At 41.4% G+C, this 16161-nt stretch overlaps 1 protein-coding gene across 1 annotated transcript in view; it reads right to left on the reverse strand.

Annotated features, from left to right (window-relative positions):
• The window catches only part of cald1a (caldesmon 1a), a 92180-nt gene extending 76480 nt beyond the window's left edge, over positions 1-15700 (reverse strand). Inside the window, exon 1 of the mRNA XM_078165115.1 lies at positions 15562-15700. The gene's annotated coding sequence lies outside the window, so the exon portion shown is untranslated. The remainder of the gene's footprint in view (positions 1-15561) is intronic.
• Between the last annotated feature and the right edge of the window lie 461 nt (positions 15701-16161).

A 16161-nucleotide genomic window follows, 5' to 3' on the forward strand; every position in this document is an offset into this window, starting at 1 on the left:
GCCAGGGTCTTCAATCTGTAGGTATACAGTAGGTAATATATGTCACCTTATACTCTGCGCTCTCTGCAGGCGTGTTTGTACTTTGTACATTGTTTCTGTCAGTCTAGAGGCAAAAGTGACCACCAGTGCAAACACTAGAGATCTTCATATCTGCAGTGTACAGTGGCAGAGCATCTATTGTCAGTAGAGCGCCTTGAACTGTGTCCTTCAGGAGAGTTACCCCCCGTCTGTCTCTATTTCTTCTCTTTCTGTGGTTATGTGACTTTGGAATCCATTGCCAGAAATTCCAGGAAACCCTAGAGCTTCATGAGACATAACAAAGCTCGCTCTCTTCCTCTGCCTTTGTCTCTTTCATTGAAGATTACACTATGTTTCTCTGTCTGCCTTTTGCAGGCCTGCGAGCCCTGCTGCTCAAACTCCCTGGGAGCTAAGAGTAATTTTATTCAGTGGCTGATTGACTCATATCATACCAGTTTAAATGGTGAAGTTTCTTACTTTTAGTGCTAATTGTAGACCACAGACTATTTAGACCATGGAAGACGCAATCATCATTGAATGCCATTAGCATGATGTGGCATTTACCACCAAATTGAGGATAAAATTCAGCTTTAGAGGTTAATATATGTGTGGTACTTAAGCCTCCTAATTCCTAAATTTATTAGAATAACACGTATCTCAGACAGCCATGAAATTGTAAATAATTGAGCGGTGCTCTTAGGAGGCTTCTCTGGTTGCTCCGTTGAAGTTGCTGCAAGCTTTTTATTAGCTGATGGCTAAACTGGAAATAAGATTTGGTTCACAAAGCAGCAGAGCTAAATGGGAATGAATCCAAAACCACAGCCGAACCCCCGCGGCTATAATCTGTCCATGGGGGGTTCATCCATCTCCTCGCACTCCAAAATTGTCTCGTCCATCTGGGTCACCTCTGCTCTCAAACACATAGATGCATGTCTGAACCCCCTCATACACACAGACGCGCACACCTACAGACATACCTATTCACCCCCACCCACCACCCACCTTGTGTTTATGTTCAGAGCTTGAGTGACTGGTATTTCATTTCGGCCTGCCCGGAGCCCTTTTGCACAGTTTGGCTTGGCCGGTGTACCATTACTGGTCATTAAGTCTAACCTGAACTAATAGGGGCCCATTTTCCAAGGTGGTCTCCCAGGTGGCTGTCACAGAAGTGAGTGGCACTGCGGGGCTCGCGGCTCAACACTGGCACACGGAGCCTCATGAAAAATCTGCTGGGACGCAAGCCAGACTCCATCATACACGAGACGCAGACTCTTTGATAACAAGAACCCATTGTTCTAGGGGGGCGTCTGGGTGTTTTGTTTCTCATTAGGGCAGGTTTAATGAGGCCAGCCAGAGTGAGCACCCCATCCCATCCCTGCTGGTGCACTCGACCGAATATGTTCCATTTTCAACATCTGATCCCCCAAACCATCAACAATCCACCTAAAACCATTCGCACAAACCATATTCTGCCAAAATCTGCCACAACACTACTGTAAGTATTGTTCCTGCTTTAGCTTATGTACAGCCCGTAAAAATAAAGCCAAATCCAGCCAAAAAACATGTCAATAAACCAAGATATATACAACCAGCCTACCAGAAAGTAGAGCCTTATCAGTATTTGTTTATTACAGATATATCCATCACAGTGTATATTCTGTCTTGCAAATAACAAGAAATTGACTTACATAAACACCAAAGTTTTTAGGTAATGTATAAACAGTGTTACCGTTACTCAGTCTGTCCACCAGAGATTACTGACATGGTTTAGACCCTGTCTATACGTATGCAGATATTTTTGTAAGTTAGATTTTTGTGGCTTGCACGGCTTCATAAATGAGCGAAGGACTGGCTTTAAATTGTGGAAATACAGTATAGCAGCAGGCAGCTCTGCATCAGCTCCGCAGCAGCAACACTGTCTGTATGGCAAGCCTTTGGTGTCATTTTTGCATTCTAGTGTAGATGGAAATATTTTGTAAAACGTAGGTCGTGTGTACAGAAATATATTTCAAAAGAGAGTGAAAAAATATCTGTTTTAAAAAATATCTGGATATGTATAGACAGGGCCTTATACTGCACCATCAAACTGCTCAGCACAATATATATCTTGGCGACTGTTGTTTACTGTGGCTACAGTGTAAGATCACAATGTGCTGGATTTCTTTAGATGTCACCTGCTCCAGGTATGCTACTGCAAGTTTTTACATTATGTAGCCTCAACTGCTACATGTAGCTACATGCTAACATCAGGAAAACATGTAAACTTGGTTGCCGATGTAGTTAAATTTCTTATCATTTATCTATTGGTGATTTTCACCGTGGAAATTGCTGCTATTCTCTGCTACTGTCATTCCCCCACTGCAAGAACTGCTAATGTACATGTAGCTATATGCTAACATCCGGGAAATCTGTAGTCTTGGTTGCTGATGTTGCTGATGTTGTGAAACCGAAGCTTTGTTGGCGACACTTCAAGTGAAAAGTGCCACTATTCTCCGTAAGTCTTTTCCCAGTTGCGAAGATCTGGACACCAATGGTGTGTCTGCTATAAATGTATAATAAAAACCAGATACCGAACCCCAAGATGGCACCTATTCATTCAAATGGAGTGGCTCGCCTGATGCATTCCTAGCTTCCGTATTTACTTCTGCTATGTGCAGTCAACTGAATATGCACAGTATGGCCCCACCCACGAGTTCCTGCTTGATTCGTGGACATTGTGATGATGTCACAGATTTTTAAATTGTTTTTCTCAGATTGAATAAAGTTTAACAAATATAAAACCTCCATGGATCAAAAATTCATAATAGCAAGAGTGATAGTTGAGCTTGTTTGCAGTTTGGGGTGCCCTGTCAACAGTTTTACAGATGTCTCTTTTACAGTGATGGTCTATGGGGAAAATGCTTTGCACTGGTCACTGACCACTGGCCTAAAAAATCTGTCATGTCATCATAGTAAATTTCACTTTTGCTCCTGAATATCATAATCAATGCTATATTTAAAAAATCTTTGTAGTGTGGCAAGTCATCCATCTCTCGCACTTGCAAATCATCATACCCTCAGGGTGCCAATATAACTTTATATAAACTTGTCACTATGTTCATTGCTTTTTATTTGAAATCACAGGACGTTTACAGCTACATTCTCTTTTCGTGATGCCATACTTCCAGTAAAGGGGCGCTGAATGATTCATGACTTAATAGTAGTAAAAACAAAGAGCACTTTTATATAAACACCATAATATCCAAATGGCAGATATCTCATTTTCACATAAAACTGTTCATATGTTTTAGCTGTGCCCTCCTCTGTGTGACACGTGTCATCATTAATCAGAGGAGAAGGAGCCATTAGTCTAAATACGGGGGTAATTAATCCACGCTCACACTCCATTAGACGTCATGCTCAATTTGCGCAGAGAGCTGTGTACTGGGTAAATAGGCAGAGATGACGGGACCTGCAGCTATTATCCCTGTCGAGGTGCTAACATGCATTTCTAAGAAAGCTCTCATCTAAACACACACACACACGTAGTTCAAGTGGATATTACAGCTTAAATTGAAAGAAGAATGAAATGTCTATCAAATGATTGTGTTTATGTGCTTTTATCATGTAGGAAATTTGTGAACTCTGCCGTCTGATCAGGGGATAATCATACACACATGTATCTCTGTCATAAAAAAATCTGACTGGACCTCTGCATTAAAGCCAAACCGTAAGCCTCCAACAAGGTTAAACTGCAGTAGGGCATATAGCATGAATCAGCCCTTAGTTTAATAAGTACCATTTGGCTGTCACCTCAGCGGCTGTAGAGCTGCTCTATTACAGTAAAGCCCCTCCAGTACAGAGCTGGGGTTATTCAATAAAAACCTGACTGAGTGTTTCTCCCAATCACCACTGGCAGAGCTCTGATGAGGTAAAGAGCTCTCCTATGCCAGCCTCTGTCCCTGCGGAGGACTGTCTGATTAAAATGGTTTTCTGAGGCCATATTTTTGTTCTCCTTGTCCCCTTGCCAGACCTGAGTTAAAGTACAGAGAGAAAAATTGACAAATTACCTAATGCATACTGAAATGAATCCACAGAAACAGATCTAATCTATAAAGGTCTCATAGGTAGACAGATGAGAGCACTGGATTTCTACTTTTTTGAGAAATAGTGGGTATTGTTGTCCCAAAGACACAAATATAGACACATACCCTATATTTATTACTGGTGTTAAGGCTTTGCATCAGCAGCTGTGCTTTTGATCTATCTTCAGGCTTAATCACTTTCACCCCCACGCCCCCCTCCACACACACACACACACACACACACACACACACACACACACACCTTATCTCACCCCCTCCCTACAGGGCAGTGACATGTGAAGTGGAAAGAAATGGCAACAGCGGAGTAGCCCACTAGAGCCGGCTTTCTTACCCTCCCGTCCTCTTGCCTTGCGTGTAATGCATTCCTGAGCAATCCTCCAAGGCTCGTATGTAAATGCCTGAGTATGCTTCTGATTAGGAGGCACAAAGAGTACACTCTATAAATGCACTCTTAAACAATTACCGCTGCTCCCGACTGCAGCCCCAACACAGACCTCAGACTGTGCTGCTGCCTGACTGGCTTATTCAGGTGGGAAAGATGGATGCGGACCATTTCAAACAATGTGTCCTGCGAAAAGACACATGTGCAGAGTCTGACTTCAGATACCAGACCCAGAAAGGTTTGAGAAATGTTGTGAATTAATAAAGTTTTATTTAGTGTTGAAATGAGTTGATTAAATGAGAACCTGACCAAAAGAAAACCAGTCACCCACACTTTTGATTGTTGATGAATGGTCTAAAACTGTTATAATTAATGTTTCTATATCAACAATGTATCAAGTAACTACAGCGTATGATTTGTAAAAGGTGTTTCTCTTAGCGACGAGCCCAACCATAACTGTAACTCTGCAGTAGGGCTGAACAATGTATCGTCATTGCGTTGTCAACTTGCGTGATACACATGAGAAAGACTGCTATATTGTACTTGAAATAAGTACCAATGTATTAAATTACATACTGTTTGTATGCGCTATTTTATGTGATACGTTCCTGCCAATCAGACAGAGCCCTCCCTGCTGGGCATCATCTGATTGGTCAGAATCGGCAGACTTGCGAGTGAGGAACAGCAGATAAAGCTGATTACTGGCTAATGAACATAGTGGAGTATTTAGCAGCTAGGGAGCCACTTATTTACCCCAGGAGTTGGTGGAGACCAAAAACAGAGCTACAAGGAGACAGAACACTGGACTTACATTTGTCAGGTGTAACGTTGGGTACAAAACGTGGTACTTTTAAGGGTACCAACTGCATTTTGTTGGTGCTTCCAATTCACGTTAAATCTATTGGTGCCAAATGTTGGTACCTTAGAGTACATCTGGGTGAGAACGCCGGGTTTGGACAAGAGGTAGAAGTGCCACGAAGCAGCAATAGTTTTCACATTTGATCTATTTTTCCTGTATTATTTTAGTATTAACCTAGTGTCACTGCTAAATGAGCAGACACATGTGTGATTAGAAAAAAACAGAGAAGAGCAGAAGTGCAGCTTTTATTACAGAGAAAGCAAAGTACCAAAAAAGATACCGTTGGGTACCAGTGCCTGTATCAGTTCAAATGGTAGTACTCAAATCTATTCAGACCAAAAATATAATTCCAAATGAATGATAATATTGCCATGTTTGCTAACATTGGCCATATTCACTTAAAGGCGCTGTATGTAAGAATGTGGCCAAAACGGTTACTGCACTCAAATTCAAAATACTGCCACGAGTCGTGTCCGCTCCCCATCCCCCGCCCACCCCCTCCCCTACAGACTCGAGGTTGCTGGACAGCGGCACGCTGGAGACTGATTCGTGGCAGGACCGCGTCGCCGCGTCCTTGATCTTCGGTTTTCCAGCTGATCGTTCAAGCAAGTCTGGCTTCTCTGCTGCTAAACGCTGCTGCCGGGATACAGCTGAGGAGGAGCCGGCTGCTAATGCTATGTACTGGGACACTGCTAATGCTGCTTGCCGTGCTGCTGTAGCTCAGTCGTAACTGTAACTGATGCTGAGACTCTACTGAGTGACTGGTAGATGGCGGTGGGTGGCGCAACAGGCCAAAACACAAATTCAAAACATAAACATGATTTGCAGACCGTAAAAATGTTTTTTAAATGCGAATATTCTGGCTGTACTATTGTTGTCGGTGAGATCACTATGTTATATGAACATTATTCCTTAGTCTCTGTGACATATTAGAAGGATTTTATGACTATTTGCTTTAGATTTCTTACATATAGCTCCTTTAAATGATAATAATACTGTACGTCAGTGAAGTGTTTACAGATTGTTTCTGTTGCCCCCAAGTGGCCAACAAAACATGTAACGCAGCCTAAAGTCACTCAAAGTTTAAGATGCTAAAACTTTACTGGTTCCACCTACACAAATGTGAGAACTTCCTGTTTTATCAGTTTTTTACTACTGCAAATTTAATTTATTTGGGTTTTGGACTGTTAGTCAAACAAATAAACTAATTTGAAAACATAACCTTAGACTCTTGAGCTAAACAACTAAGTTATCAATCAAGAAAAAAACAGTCAGATTCAATGGTGAAAATAATAATTAGTCACTTTTCTGAATATTATTATTATTATTATTATTATTATTATTATTACTACATTTGACAACATCGCATTCTCCTTGGATTTGACACCAAGACTTAAAATAAATGTTAAAATACTCAGAACGTTGTTGGAATAAAACATAATTTCAACTTTGAAGCTCTTCCAAAGAAACACAATTACAGTAGAAGTCTGACTCATGTGAATAGCCATGTAAGGACACAGTGATTGTTTTATGTGTATGAGGTAAGTCCTCACTTCCATCATTACCACATACGAGCCCGATCTCGCTCTCGCCAGTTCTCACTCCCATGATGGCAGGCATCCAATGTGGACTCTCTGAGCTGTCCCTCACTTTCGCCATACACACTTCAGCACATGCAGCGCCTCTATGGCCACAAGCATAAATCCGACAGGCCTATAACTGACCCGCACACTGCCCTGTCTGTTTTCCCCTGTGCGATTCATAGAGCGGTTAACCTCGCTGACTGTGTAAACACATGACCTCAGCGGTCATGTGTTTACACTCAATGGTATTTTTCACACACACCGCTGGGATTTACATCACCTTATTACCTCCATGTTCCCTTAATTCCCCATTACTGTAAAATATGGGACTTTTAAAAGGTGATTTGACAGGCTCTTGATTAGCAATGTCTGTTTAGTTTTGGGACGCTATGGGAGGAAGACGAGAGGCTGAGCGAGCGGGGGGGGGGTGAAGAGAGGACAGGGAGAAAAGAATGGAAAGCTGGCGGAGAGAAGAAGTAGGGTGAAAGTGAGAATGAACGTTATAGTAATCATTTCTTTTTGGGAGAAAAGGGCTGAGGTAGAATAGATTGGTGTTAAAGGAGAGGAGAGAGGCGAAGGGAAAGTTAATGAAGCTGTTAGGAGAGAGACAAGTAAGGTGGTTGCTCTGCCACAGGGACACACTGTGCATGTCTGAGGTCCCAGTGGGAGGACGGCGAAGGAAAACACAAGGCCAATCAGCTAACAGAGACATTTCCTGTGCTTGTTTTATCAGATGAGAAGAAGCCCAAAGGCTAAATGTCCCTCTTAACAACGTTGTACACTTCTCCGAATAGCCCGCTTTGGGGAACGAATGGGGAGAACATGCATCTTTGTAGGGTGACATCAGAAGCGCTGCTTTGGAGCGCTGACCTCACTCTCGCACAATCAATCATCCACAAAAACCCCATGAAATGTAGACCACGTGAGTAAGAGAGGAGGTTTTACCTTTTAAGATATGAAACAAGGCTGCCTCATGAATTAAATCATCACCCAGTAAAAAAGCTAAAGATTTAGTTAGAGGGTGGGGGGGAATACAATAGTCTTTTTATAGCTATGAAACTTCTGGCAGAGCTTGGCATCTGGCAACTAGCAGATGGCGGGCCAATATGCCAATTACCAACACCGACATGCCATGCTGTCTATTAGGCAATCTGGCCTTGAGTGATAGCACTTTAAAGTCAGAAAACGACACGAGCGAGAGGCTGATCTAACAAACCCTCTTCATCAGAGTGTGACTAAAGCCCAGAGGAATTCAAACGCAGGTCTTTCATGCCACATGACTGCTTCAGTCAGGAGAATCAAAGTTTGGGAAATAGTTTGGAAAGAAAGGAAGCAAAGATACAGATCCTGGGAGGAAGGATCATTATAAAATCCTTCATGCATGTGTATGTATTGAATCTGTGGCTTGAAAATAGCTTTGCAAAATGTGGTTTGATTAAATAAGACTTTGTTTGGTGGTGAATCTATTAAAGGCTGGGGTGTGGGTCGGCTAGAAGAGGGGGGGGAAATGAGAGTAAGCATTCTCCATCACCCAAGAGACAACCAGAGTCTAATTGTGCAGTGAAAAAAAAACACCAGAACATCCAAGAGCACCGTTGATATTCCTCTACAGAAGTGTTCCATGTCATCTTAGCTGCATAATGAGGAAAGAGGTTTTTCTTTTTTAAATAACAGTAATTTTAAATGTATATCACAAACATCTGCAAAACTCTTACGACATATTTTCCAGGACCTAAATAAATATCCTCTAAGGTTTCATTACCTCGTGCGACTTCACAAGCAATTAGGCAGCACTACCAGTTATTTGCCTACCGTCTGTTGACCGTTGCTACCCGGTGAAAGAGTTAAGAATTCTTTTCCAACTTGAGATCTGCCCGTCCGTCCAAGCTCACCATATTATACAACTTAGTGTGCGGTTCTGGATGCTGCGCATTCAAATTACATGCTATCAAATTCAAAGACGAGGGGGGAACAGAACGAGTACGCTGTGGGGCTCCAGTCCAGGGCCAGAGTCCCATGAGCGCTAGCTGCACGTCAATCACAATCACTTCAAATGAGCTGAACCCTGTCCTACTCCTGCTGTTGTCCAGAAGACACAAACCTAAAACCTAACTTTGTATGAGGCAACTGGTGGACACTGATGACAAAGACACCACTGATAAAACAGAGAGCACTCATTTTGCCTGTGGTTCTGCACGCTGGCGCAGCATCTCTATCTCAAAGCATACACTCAGGACAAACAAATCTGCATAAAATTAAGCCAAAGACTGGAACACAGGAAACATGCTTGACATAGTTTCACCAGTCTGTTATGAGAAGAAAGCAGAAAATAGCTCTGGCACCTGCTGTGCAGAAACAATGTATGTTTGGACTGACATGTCAGCATGCCATCACTGGAAACTGGACCACATTTGGAAAGCCTACACACCAAACACAGTATAGGTAAACATCTATTAAAAAAAGAACAGTACAGTCTGATCATGTGTGTTAGAAAGTCTCCTCTGCCAGTTTTCCATTCTATTCAAATTCAGTTTGCCACTTGGTTGGCTGCCTTAGCTCAGCGGTGGTAAGAAACTATTGCCTTGCAAGGAAACTCTGGATTCTTGCTTTGGAACTTGATACTGTGGTGGATTATGAGAATCTAGGATCAAACTATAACAACACACCCACATATACTGCATGCATGTTAACACACAACTGCACACGGGCAGATTCATGAATGCCCCATGCTTTAGCACATGTTGATTATGTTGAGAATGAGGTACAATAATTACCTGATCCAACATTTAACTTTAATCAAGTGTATGAGAGGAGGGAGGGAGAGGGAGCCAGCATACAGTAACTAGAAGCCTTCACCACACTGTGCAGTCCAGAGCCAGACTCCGGAAATGCATGGCAGTGTTCCCTACATCCTGCCCGCCCAGCCCTAACCCTGGCCCTGGCTCTCGCCCCACACTGCCAAACCCCTGTTATCACTCTGTGCAATTACCTCCAGATTCTTGTGCACCCATATCATATCGTGCCAATTATATAACCCCCTTTCTAAGTACACTACAAAGCACTAGATGTATTTTAGTGCAAAGCCCACACTTTTCTGTGTGTGTTTCAGCCCAAAAATAGTTGTTTTGAGAGTTTATATGCATCTAAACATGTATGCAAAAACTGATTTTCTTTAGTAGTGCTTGTATCCCATGAAATACTTACGCAGTGGCTATTAAGAACTTAGAAAGATAAAATAGCTCAACTAATTTGATGAAACAGAAATCAGGATTTGATTTAAAAGATATACATATTGAGTCAGCTGTAACACCAGAACACTACTGTGAATGAGACTGCACGAAACGTAGTAAGGTTACGAGCAGAGAAGTCTTAACAGTTGACTTAAAGTAATGGAAAAACAGTTGAAACAGTAAGCTAAAAGGAGGTCTGGAATATACACAGATTTTAATATTGTGTTATGAGACTAGATATTAGACTTAGGCGGTGTCACGGCACGATATACCAGGGTATTTGGAAATCCTGATGATATGATTTAGCCCTGCAATACTGTCAAAATGCTGTTTTAATGTCTGATATGTAGTACACATCATGCAACAAAAAGGTCAGTCTCTACTTTTGAAACCTAGAACAGGCAGTTGAGCTGAAAAACATGGCAACTGCGCAAGGTGGGAATAACACTACAGGACTGTTAACAGCCAGTCAACAACAGCAAAATGAGACAGGAGGGAAAAACATAGTTTACATCTAACACTGTGAATTAGGGGTAGTTTCGCAAACAAGTACCTTGATTATCGTATACCCAAGTGAAATTTTAGCAAGGTATTAAAAAAAATAGATGCAGGCTAAGCCTACTATTTGTCTGTCTTCTCTTGGTTTAAAAGGCTACATTATCTCCATTATCATATCCACATTACTAATGATTATTTATCACAAATCTCATTGTGTTTCAGCATTTTGTGAAAGCACTAACCTTACAATATTTCCACAATATGGATAATGATGTATTGGTCAAAAATATCTTGATATTTGATTTTCTCCATATCACCTAGCCCTAACTAATGGATAAACACTTCAAATAGTTTGCTAGGAGTAATTGATGAATAAAAATTTACACTATATGAGCTTTGCAATGGTTAGCTAAAAGTAATGGATAAACAGTCAAATCACTTAGCTTAATATAACTGAAAATAGTTTCAATAGTTAGCTAAAACTAATGGATAAACAGTTGAAACATTTTGCTTAACATAACTGATAACCAGTTGCAATAGTTAGCTAAAAGTAATGGAGAAACTGTCAAAACAGTTAGCTTAACGTAACTGATACATAGTTGCAATAGTTAGCTAAAAGTAACTGATAAATAGAGTGTGCCAGTAAACCCGGAACTCTGTTAGCGCTTTTAGCACTTCCGGTTCTCTCGTCTAAAAGTCAATTCGTTTTTTGAATGGGATTTTGGTAAAATGCCTCAAATAAGGTCTGTGGTTAACAAAAGCTTAAGTGAGTTTCAGGTTTTGTTCTAGATAAACATAAAACATGTCAGTAAATACCCTACTTGTGAATTTTGTAGCGTTTATGTGTCGTAAAAAAGGCGGTTGTTAACAAGTTGCTCAATACGACTACAAACCCTGTTGGGGACATTAAACGTCATCAACTCCGAACAGGCGAGAGTGCTGGCAGTCCGCCATTACAGCTTCTTATTTAGCTTAAACAGTCCGATTTCCCCATTATACAATGTTTTTAAAATAAAGCAGACGAAATTGAAAGCTTAGTGGCGGTGACGTCAAGAGTCATGCGAACGTGGAGTAGTCATGTAGTCGGTTAAAGCCTGACGTTAGCTTTTTACTTCTGGCGATCACATTTAAGCTTCAAATGCGGTATGAAAAGTGTTCATATGTGAAGATTATCTCACTGAACAAAACCTGTAAGTATCATAAACGTGTGTTAGCCACAGAGCTTATTTTCTGACATAATCCAAAACGCAATGCAAAAATCACATTCACTTTCTCTTCCGGGAACCAGCGCGATGCTAAACTTCCGGGTTTTGATGTCAGCCCCGGCACACTCTATAGAACAGTTAGCTAAGAGTGTTGGATACACAGTCGAAACAGTTTACTTTACGTAACTGATAAATAGTTGCAACAGTTAGCTAAAAGTAATGGGAAAAACAGTTTAAACAGTTAGCTAAAAGTAATTGGAAAAACAGTCTAAACAGTTAGCTTAAATCAACTGATAAATAGTTGCAACCGTTAGCTAAAAGCAATTACTTTACTAATATTAGTAACTATTACTATTATTAGCTAAGATTAATGCATAAGTGGTTGAAACAGCTTTATTTGAACATACTGAAAAAGCTAAAAGTATTGGTAGCAGGGATCAAAATTAGCAGTCGCCAGTCGCCAGAGGCGACTAATTTTAACCCTTTGGCCAGTAAATGAAGTCACCTAACCAGCCACTCTGGCGAGTGAAAAAAATAGGGCCAAACTACTGTTATTGTTGTTTCTCCTGCCCCTGGCTGTGTGTAGGCTACGTGATGTTATTGGTTGCGCGCCGGTGTCGTACAACAGATCTTCAAGCCCACAACATGCCGCAAAGTGGGAGCCAAAACGTGAGCGTGCAGTTGGAGATCCGCGGTCCGCCATTTCCACGCCCTAGAAAGGCTGATAAGGGGGTGCTGTGGCCGTGCTGCGGCCGTGCTGCCTGCTCTCTCTGGTTTTACGCCAGGCTGGGCTCGTTTCAAAGACTCCTTGCAAAGCACTCCAGCGACCGGATCTTTGCTCTCAAACCACAAAAAAAGATGTGATGGCACAACAGTCTCCTTCAGTACATTATTCTATGCTTTCTTTTGATTTTCACATTGGCTAGTCATCCTGTTTAATTTGTCTTCTGATTAAATCGCAACCATTGAAACAAGTTGTAGGAAGCCTCTGCAAGTAATTGGTTGCTGGCAGACACTCTGTGCTGCAATAAAATGGTTAATCAGCAGTGCCGTGCACTGTAGAGCCGATGCACTGCTGGTTCTGCCGGCCTGAATAGAATATAATGTCTATAGCCTTACTGTTGTGTATACAGCCTTTATAGACTGAGCTGAGTAATGATGTGCGGGTCAACCCGTACCCCGCGGGACCCGCAAATGGACCTGTGGGTCGTTCAGCAGTGATCGTCTGTTAAATCGGTCTGTAAATGATATATGACATTATTGGCTATTACTGTCATGGCATCCGAAGGCACTGATGCATTGAGCAGGTGACAGTCCACGGTCGTTTTCAAAACACACTTGTGTCACGTACTCCAAAAGAAACTTGTTGAAACTTTAAACAATAATTTATTGTACAAAACGGGGGAAACAAACGTTGACAAAAACGGTTCCATAATTCATATTAAATTCAAAAGATAACGAAAAAACAGTTACAAGTTAGAGGGAATAGTGATAAAGTGGTAAAACTTGGCATTGATCCACAGCCTCAGACGGATGCGCTCAAGCGTGCCGTGCGCACAAGCTCAGTTGGTAGGACAGGCCTACTATATTTTCACATTTTTAACAATGTAATTTACAAGTTTTGATTTTTATTGATAACCTACATTTACCAACAACAAAAGACTACATTTAGCACCAGAAAAATATGTAAAAAAAAATAAAATAAATAATAATAATAATAATAAAAAAAGTAAATAAAAAAACGAATATCGAATACCAAATTTTCATAACGAATACCTACCCACAGAAACGAATATTCGAATATCCGAATATTTGGGTACAGCCCTAGAAATAACTGACCAAAAATACTGAAGTTTTTCACAATATTGTGATTTATTGAGATGCGCCAGTATATAACAATGAGTTGATACATTTAATGTAAAGCTTATTAAGCAAAGTATGTTTTAATAAAGTATTTTAAACAATCAAATTTGACTCATTCCTTGATTCCACAAAAAATTATGCTAATATTGTATTTTGAGAATTGCTCGAGTTTATTATAGTAATAACACATTGAAAATATACCAAAATGCTATTTATGATTTTTGGCTAGTGAAAAAAAAATTTTGGCCAGTAGATTTTAAAGCTTACTAGCCACTTGGCTAGTAAGCCAAAAAGTTAAGTTTGAACCCTGATTGGTAGGTAAAAGTCCTGGCTAAACAGTTAAAATAGGTAGCTAAAAGTCATAAATAAATAAATTGATGAAATATTGAGCTTCCCAGTCATAGGCCAACAAATGTTAATTTGACAAAACCAACATTAACTTTAGTTTGTACTGGAGTTTAGTTGTTTGAAGTTGTTGTTGTAACAATATGCAGTTTTACATAACACATACAATGTTAAACAGCATCCAGTTTGTAATCAGTCCAAATTATCATTTTGAATATGAGGGGCGGTGGCCATGAAGGAGTACTTTAGTTCAGCTGTCAGGGCTGTGGGGGCACACCACACCAAAAATGTTGGTAACCTCTGTGCTCGCAGACTGTTATGCACTGCATTCCAGAGGCTATTCCAATCACCTGTCACCAGGTTGGGCCTGCACCTTATAAGGAGCGGAGGGCACTCTCCACGTGTTTTCCAAACACTGCCCAACTTATCAGATACAGTTTCATGGACAATTACTATGCTGTCTCTGGCCCCGAAAGCATTCAAAAAAAGAAAAAAAAAGACTTACAGATCTACCCTGTGCAGCTCCCTCCCTCCACCCTCTCCCATTTTCCATGCTTCCATTTCACAGATACTACTATGTAATAAAGCCGAGATCAAAAGACTTGCTGGCCAACTCACGTACAATGAGAGCTGAAGAGAGCCTTTTGCCTCAGGGGTTGGTGGGATTGCAAAGAATGTGATACCTCGAAACGATGAGAAGTGGATTCATCTGCTAGTGAGCAGGCCTTGCCTTTTTTTTTTTTTTTGCAACACTGCCCCGTGGCTTTGTCTGCAGGAGATGCTGGATGTGTTTAAAGTTCATACACCTAAAGGACAATTGCCTTCTGTATCTCAGCATGATCTTATGGTCAGATTTGATGCTTGAGGGGCATGCGGTGTGCTGGGAGCCATATGGGGCTCATCCTTGCCTATAGCCAACTTTGTACACCTTCCACATGTCACATTTCAACAGGTTTATCCACATTGTGCACTGAGAGCCCAACCTTACTTTATTTATAGAGGATGCTATGAATATTACCAACAACCAAAAACATGTGATATAAACTTGAGGCATATTTGCAGCATGTAACCTACATGTAGCTGCAGAGGCTGGCCGGGGGTTTGGAGACACCCCCCGCCCTGAAGGGCTGAGCGCGCATTACAGGAGTGGACATATGCTTTTCTTTGTGTTGCCCCGCGGTTAACAAAACATGTACATGACAGCGTCACTGCTCGGCCCATAGAAAAGTTTATTATAGCTCACAATCATGAGTTTACTTTGCCTTTAGTGAAGTGTTGGCGCACAAAGAGGGAGCGGCTTACAGCCAACATATCCTTAAAGTATCAGCAGCAGCCCATGCGCACAGTGGAGACCCATAATGTGATCATCTCCCATCGTCATATAGTGAATTTTCATCCTCTAAAACATCACCACGTCACACACTTTATCCACAATCACGCCTATGAAGCTGTAAGAGTTTGCAGGAGGTTGAAAGTTTTGCTGTTGCGCTTACCTGTGGATCTTAACGGGACAAAGTAGAGCTGCTGAGTCGAGTGTGAGGAGAGGAGAGGGAGCCAGTCTGCAGTCGGTCCTCCACTACACTCAATGATAAAACCAAACTCAATAGCCCTTCAAGCCCCTCCCTTTAAGACATAACCGCACATCTACTCTTGGCTCGGTTGTCTGCCCCGGTTTGCTCCTAAAAACGCTAAACTACCGCTCAGACTGCTCCCACAAAGCTTTCACAAAAGCAGCCCCAGTGCGAAATGAAAAGTGTCAACTCTGCGGAGAAGTTGTGCACAAGTTCCCTAACAGAGAAAGTGACTTTAGGCAGAAAGTGCTGCCTTTTGGTTATCCTTCAGGGGGCCTCTGAAAGAAAATCATCTGTCAGGAGCGATCATATGAAATGTTAATCTTGGGACAAAAAGGAGGGCTGTGTGCTCGCATGCAGGCCTGAGAGCTGCCATGTTAACAGTAATGCTGATGTGCTGGTGACTGGATTACCAGTGTTTGCCTCGCATGAAAGCTTAGAGATTTCTCCCAGAACAAAGAGATGCAGATTTCAACACAAATTAAACTCCATTCATCTACAAACTTATAAAAGCATGACAAA

The sequence above is a fragment of the Epinephelus lanceolatus genome, chromosome 23 (genome assembly GCF_041903045.1).
Source record: "Epinephelus lanceolatus isolate andai-2023 chromosome 23, ASM4190304v1, whole genome shotgun sequence".
Taxonomy (NCBI): domain Eukaryota; kingdom Metazoa; phylum Chordata; class Actinopteri; order Perciformes; family Serranidae; genus Epinephelus; species Epinephelus lanceolatus.